We start from the raw sequence: 7,196 nt of genomic DNA, 5'->3' as shown, positions 1-7,196 counted from the left end.
TGCATTGTTCCATGCTCCGTGGTACCTTCTGTCCGCTCATCACTCTAGCAACTCCCAGACAGGACTGAACAGGTTCTAACCCTAATATGAGGGAGGGTGGAGGTTGTGGCTACCATCTCTCAAGGTCGCACAGATGCTGCGCAGTGCGGCTTGTTTACAAAAAAAATCAGTCCCGGTCATATTTGAACCACCTAGTACGTTACATTTCACAAAAATCAGCCCTCTCAGAGAAAGAAATAATGTGGGTCTAATCAGAAGCTTAAAGAACTGAATTTATTATATTAAAATGAAGCACGGCAGAGCTGTTGGGCAAATGACATAGTTGGCAGCTCCTGAATTTAGCCCCCTGGTGAGAAGTTTACATTTTGCCACACTCAAGGGAGAAACATTGTTTTATGCAGCTTATTTATTAAATGTGTCATATTTTGAAATTGCTGTTGTGAAAGAGCAGCATATGCTTTAAGTTCTGCATGAAACTTGGGAAAACAGACAAGGAAAGTAACGATATGCTATGATGTGCATTTTGGGATGAAGCTCTCAACTGCTAGAATATATATGAATTATTCATTAACTTCAGACATAATCTAACTTCTGAGAAAGATGAATCCTACTCATGTTAACATCACATACTGAGAAGTCAGTCACTTTTGTTCATGAAGTGGCAGCAGAAGTTGGTATCTCCTACAGCACTTGCCACATAACTTAATTTAAAGTGTGGGAATAGGAAGAGACTCAGCAGAAATTAACCCCTTTGGTACAACAGCGTCATCACTTGCAGAAGTCCCTGTTCCACTCATCTCATACAAAGTAGTGGATTCGTATACCCCCCCCCCCAAGTAACAAAGATAAATGGAAGGACTCTAAAGTAACTGTATATGGTGCAAGGGAGACTACTATGAAGGGGATAAATTGGACTATTTTACCTTTAGTTTCACCACCATGTTTCTTTCACATGCTCTTCTCTTTGTGACATTTCAAAAAGTTCAATCAGGATTGGAGGTTTTCACAGCAGTTCATCAGATTTAAATATGGACGGTACAGAGGTAGCCATCTTGCAAGAGTTTGTCAATTCAGTGCAACGATTTTGGACAGCTTTCCTTCACTAGAATGAAAAGTTCTTATTTGTTAATACTCAGTTGTAATATTAGTGTTTCTGACTGAAGACAGTATATCATATTTCATTGAGTTAGATGGGGGTGCTTTATTTCCTTGTTCATTATGATGTGTTGTGTAGTTACACAGTGCTTTCTACTGGTAATCCTTGAATTAACTTATTTTATACCCATTTATTGAAATTGTCACAGTCAACTTCATCATGAGAGCTGGATGCATTAAACTTAAAATCACACATCCAAAATGTACCAGAAATGTGTAGTATTATATGCTGACTGGCACTACTGTCTGCACATACACCTGGCAGACTGTCACCATGCCACCAGCTCTTGACAGTAGACTAAGAATGAACTCACATTTCATTAGTATATATCATGTTTTCTCCTATCTAGTTTCATTTCTCTTAAAAAATTGAAGATAAATTTCCCGTTTTGCAAATGTGTCTGCACACTCAAGAAAATACATCCTTTAGCCTTATAGTTTTAATGTATCTTTCTGGTCCTTAAAGCTGATCTGTGTGCATAAGTTGAATAATTTATAGCTGTATTTTTTTATTCTCATAATACTAGTCATACCTGTGGATACATCAGTGGTAATTTTATTGGGGTGTTATTTTCTCTTTTCTGTGAATTGAGATTTGTATTCCCTTCACTTCAACTTCCTGTCCTTTCCTTATTTTGCATACAGTGCACTTACTGAACTGTAAACATGCACTGCTCTCCTGTTTTCTCTAGAGTGCCAAACCTAATAACACTTTAAATGCAGACATAAACTATAGCTATACAAATCCAGCATGGTGACCATATCATATGAAAGTAGATAACTTAACTGCAAAAATGTTCACCAGTAATGTAATTTTAAGCCGTTTATATCTTAAATAAAGGTAACATGAATTTTTAAGGATCAAGTTTTAGGGTCCTTTCTTATTTCAACGTAAAATAAATGATAACGTTGTTACATAAGAAATGTGGAATCACTGCTATTTGAATGGTGTATGCAGTGTACAATGTTGAGTTCATAAAATTATAACTGTGTTTTGTGTTATAGTTATCTTTCAATTTACTAGTAATTGCTCATCATATATTATTTTCTTGAATAATGTCAGACTTAGGTTACTGATAAATATTTAGATTATTATTGTCAAGGTACTGTATGTCAAAACTAATTTTACAAACTGAATTTTAAACCATGAAGCAGGGTGTAATGTTTTCATGATGATGTGTTCCCCATAACAGAGTTTTGTTATTGTGGTATATGTTTTCTTATATAAAGCATGTAAAATGTTCTTTGAGAATATTGTGCATGTAATGAGTACTGTCTTCTGTTATGCCATATTTATATATTAACAAAAGTAAACAATAGAAAACAGGCAGTCTGGGACCTATAGACCTCACATGCAAAGCAAGAAATACTCCTGTGAAATAACTGTGAAGATTATATTTTCTTTTTAATATGAAGTATTTTTGTGTGTGGTACATATTTGTAAGAACCCTGCAGTTCAGAGTAGAAAAAAACAGCTTCCAAATCATGCTGTTTACACCGAAGAAAGAACTGTGCCACATAAAACATTTTTTTATATACAAATTCTTTAATTCCTGTATTATACTGTAAGGTTTAACTGATATTACACAGCAGAGTTCATGTTTTATTACATGCAGCAGCATAGTAGCGATGCATTAAGCAGACAGCACATGTAAGCTTGTACTTGCCACTTGTAATTAGATCTTTTATGTGATATTTCAGGTTACAGTGTGATTCAGAGTCACATGTCTTAAACTTTAGGATGCTGGGGAGGTAATTTTGGGAAGAAAATGGACATAAATTGTTGTTTGATTCATCACCCTTGTTGGCTGACAGCATTCAGCAATCTTTTAAGGCAAAGAAATAACTCTCTATTTATGTATACCTTTGGTTATTTACATTTAATATTCGTTTGTTACTTTTAAGTTTGTCTGTGATTCTAGCCAAAATTTTGATGCTAAATCTTTGTTGAAATGAAGATTCTTTACTCCATTCCTTGTGAATGTTGCCACACAACTCCTCATTAAAGGCACAAAAAGTCAGGTTCCTCTGTAGTTTTGTATACAGACCACTGACTGAACTGGAGATGAAGTTAGTATCCCCTGGTTATAGCCTTTGTACAAGTTGTATGTAAAAAGAACTACTTTCATGCAGTGTACATTAAACTGAATTCTAAGGGAGGCCTGTTTCATGTGTTCCCTGACAAGTGCTAATCAGTGAATTAGCATGTACTTCATCTAACACTTCCTTCTCACCTTGCACATTGCATCTTCTGCAGCTAATATGCTGGTGGTATGAATACACTGGTTTTCCAGAGGCTGTAAGTACTATTGCAAAGGCATGTCCATTGGACTGCCTCTGATCTGGATCCCCCAGTGCAGCTCTAACCTTTCCATCACAAAGGCCATGAAATGCATATCAGCAAATCATGCCATATTGTTTTCATGTTATCACTGCTTTTTCATCAGAAGTAATGTGAGCCATATGTTGCCAGTCTTCCACTGTGGTAACCTGGATTCAATCCCAGGTCAGGCCATGTGGGATATGTGGTACTGAGGCACGTTTTCTCCAAGTACTTTGGGTTTATTTCCCATTCTCATTCTGCCAATTGGTCCACATTCATTAATCATACTATCATTGATGCTACGTGTATATAGTCTTGATAACAACAGTGTCATTAAATAAGAAACTTCAGCTTTTGAGCCATATGTGAATGTTTGTAACCCTGTAACTCTGAAATGGTGGCAAGTTGGACAACTGTTTGTTTATATATCTTGGTTTGTATTATCTCAGACTTCCAAAAGTTTGACCATATGACTCTGAATCACCCTCTGTAGTCACACATTAAGGTACCACACTTGGACTGTGACTTTTTTTATCAAATCAGTACACTGAATTAAATGACACATGCAATAAATAGAATGACAATATGTGAAATGTATATGAAGATTTGTGACAGGTAATGAAGTAAAATGTATATAAATGAGCATTGCAAGGTTCAGTCTTTTTAATGCCTGAAACAAAGACTATGGTAATAACAGCCATTAAATGGTGTAAGTTATATGGCTAATTTATATGAAACAGGGTTTTTATTGTGTATTTTCTTTCAGGAATCTGAATTTAATTTCCTAGAATTAATAATTTTGTAATGTGTAAGTAATATTATACACAAACCTTCTAGTGTCATGTGATATTAAACAGCAGGCCAACTTTTTTTGATGGCATGCTAGTCTGTTGGTACATTACTGTCCTATTATTTTTAAAAGTGTTGAATATATTGTTTTAGCTAAATTTGGATATTACATATATATTTTCTTTTAATTCAGCATTCACTTTTTCTATTTAAAACTGATGCAATCATCCAAACTCTTTTCAAATAAAAGTCATAATTCTTCAAATTGTGGGTTATGGAAATCTCAGTGTATGAGTTAAGTACCAACATGTACAATTTGGGAAAATAACTAAACATCCTTAATGCCAGCTGAAAATCTAGAATAAAGTAACTATACTGTATTGTTTTTCCAAGTTGCTGAAGAATTGTTGCCAAATGTATATTATTTGTATTCCATAAAAGGCTGCTGGATGCTGTTTTATTGGGGATGATACACTGCCTAATGACAAATTAATGTGCCATTGAATTGTTATTTGATATTATAGGAATTAATTACTTAGCGTAAAAGGTGGACAGCTTCATTTATGATCCAACTTCTCTATTTTGCTCCATTAAAAATATTAGGATGACACCATACAGCCAGTGTGCTATAAAATTTGTGCACCCATGACCTTGTGATAATTTTGACATACATCTGAAATATTTGTTCTACTTGATTCTAAACACAAACACATTATAAGAAGCATTTATTAGTGACATTCTATTGCATCAGTGTTACAGTACTGATTTCAGGGTTGAGAAATTGTGAGGCAGCAACTATGGCCTATTTTTAAATGTTTTGCTAGTCTGCACTTGGGATGATCCTTAAGAACCACCACCACCATTCCCAGAATTTATTTTAGTGGGCTTCCAAATGAGACAGTTACTACTCTTTTAGTCATCATGTGTTATATTGTACTTACTTTTGAATTTTACATAATCATAATAGAATTAGTGTCTAACAAGCTTACATGCAATTAAAACAATACTTACAGTGCTTTTAGGAAGTAACTTTATAAAAAAAATTGGCCTGGTATAAAAAATATAAGTCCACAGTGAATTTAAAATTGACAGGTTTATTGTTGGTAAGAGACATCAATGTAGTTTTTAATACTTGCATCTTACTTTTATGATGGGTGAAACTGTGACCTCACATATCATCCCAATTCTCAAAACCTGGTACCTATATATGGCATAAACTATACCAAGTCAGCATGTTGGTCAGTCACATATATGGCACTCTTTATCAGCTCAGCCACTGTCATAATCACCATAAGTTATTAATGGACACTGAATTAGGGAATCTTCTCATGCTGCAAAGGTTATTGTTAGTGAATAGTTCCTATATGCTTGGCAATGTTAGAGCTCTGGCATTTATCAAAGTCCCAATTAATTATTTTCTCTATATAACTGTGTTGGATTCAGAATTCTTATGGCAATGATTATGAAGAGTATGATCTTCTGGGTTGTAATGCCAGGTAGTTTGCACAGAGCCTGACATTTTACAGGAATATACTGCCGCCATCTTCAGGCTTCTTTCTGCTGGTTTCTTGTATGGCTTCTCTTCAACCTTGAAGATGGAGGAGATATGTTCCTCTGAAATGTTGGGCTCTTTCTGAACTACATCATATTACAACCCTCAAGACCATATCTTCAAATGTCATAACTGACTAAATTCATGGAGTTGAAGAGTCCTTGAGAAGCCATCAGTTGCCCAGCTACTCTAGAATTTCCCATCATTTATGGAACCTGAAAGTTCATTACTGTGTTCACAAGAGCCTTGTGCTGGTCCCTATCCTGAGCCAGTTGATTCCAGTCCATACCACCTCTTCAATGTATTAACTGGTTTTAATGCTTTGCACTTATATCAAAACTATTTTGTATATGCAATAAATAAATGATGCATCATCTGTTTCATTTCTAATGTGAGTTACACATATCAACAGTTGGTAAGTACTGGCTTGGCTAAACAGTACGTCTTAAATCGTACGGAAATAATGTCATTCTTTTGGCACAACTAATAGGACTGTGATTATAAATCTTCTGGTAACTATCACAAACAATAACCGTCCAAATTGTTATGATATAACCTTATTCTTCACACACATATTTGGACCTTCTTCAGTCATCAGGAGAATAAATACATGTCATATTCACATTAAGCACCTAAAGCTGCATAGCATTGAAGTTGCTGTTTGAATTTGTGGTGGAGAAAGGTTTCATGCAATTCCAACTTGTAAACTGTACAAATAATTGTTTTACCATATAAGGAGTCAAGTTACTAAAATATATAAAAGGCAGCAACCAGTTTTGACCACCACAGTCATTGCTATAACTCTCATTCTGATTTATACATAAAATTGGATTTAATATATTTTTTTTTAAATTAAAGATTCTTTCATGTTGGCTGAATTTTATCACAGGAATCTTTTTCATGTAACATATAAAATGCAAGTTATTAAATTAAAAAAACTTAACATACATATTCATTAATCAAATACATAACCTATCATATTTATCCCTGTCTGCATGTGTTGCACACCACATAAAATGGAATTTGATGTTTTAAACTATATATGAATTTTTTTTTACACATTTGTTCAAATTTGAGTCTGTAGGCCACCAAACCTTGGCACCTAAACCCAAAGTGATACACCTGATGATGACCCAGTAAGGGATGAAACATATCATGTTAACATTTTAATGTAAACTACCTATGTTAGTATTATTCCGTGAATTGTTGTGTTGACAGATATAAATATACTCATTTTAAACCTCCCATAGATAGACCTTTAGGTGGAATATTGGTTCTTTTTTGGATGGTTTACTGTGTTGGTTGTGAACAATGTCTTCTGGTTTCTATTGTGTGGTACTCTATGACTCATACTAGATGTCATTGCACTGAGTATTA

This window comes from Cryptotermes secundus, unplaced genomic scaffold (genome assembly GCF_002891405.2).
Source record: "Cryptotermes secundus unplaced genomic scaffold, Csec_1.0 scaffold797, whole genome shotgun sequence".
NCBI classification, from domain to species: Eukaryota; Metazoa; Arthropoda; class Insecta; order Blattodea; family Kalotermitidae; genus Cryptotermes; species Cryptotermes secundus.
Note: the sequence above shows the minus strand (reverse complement) of the source record.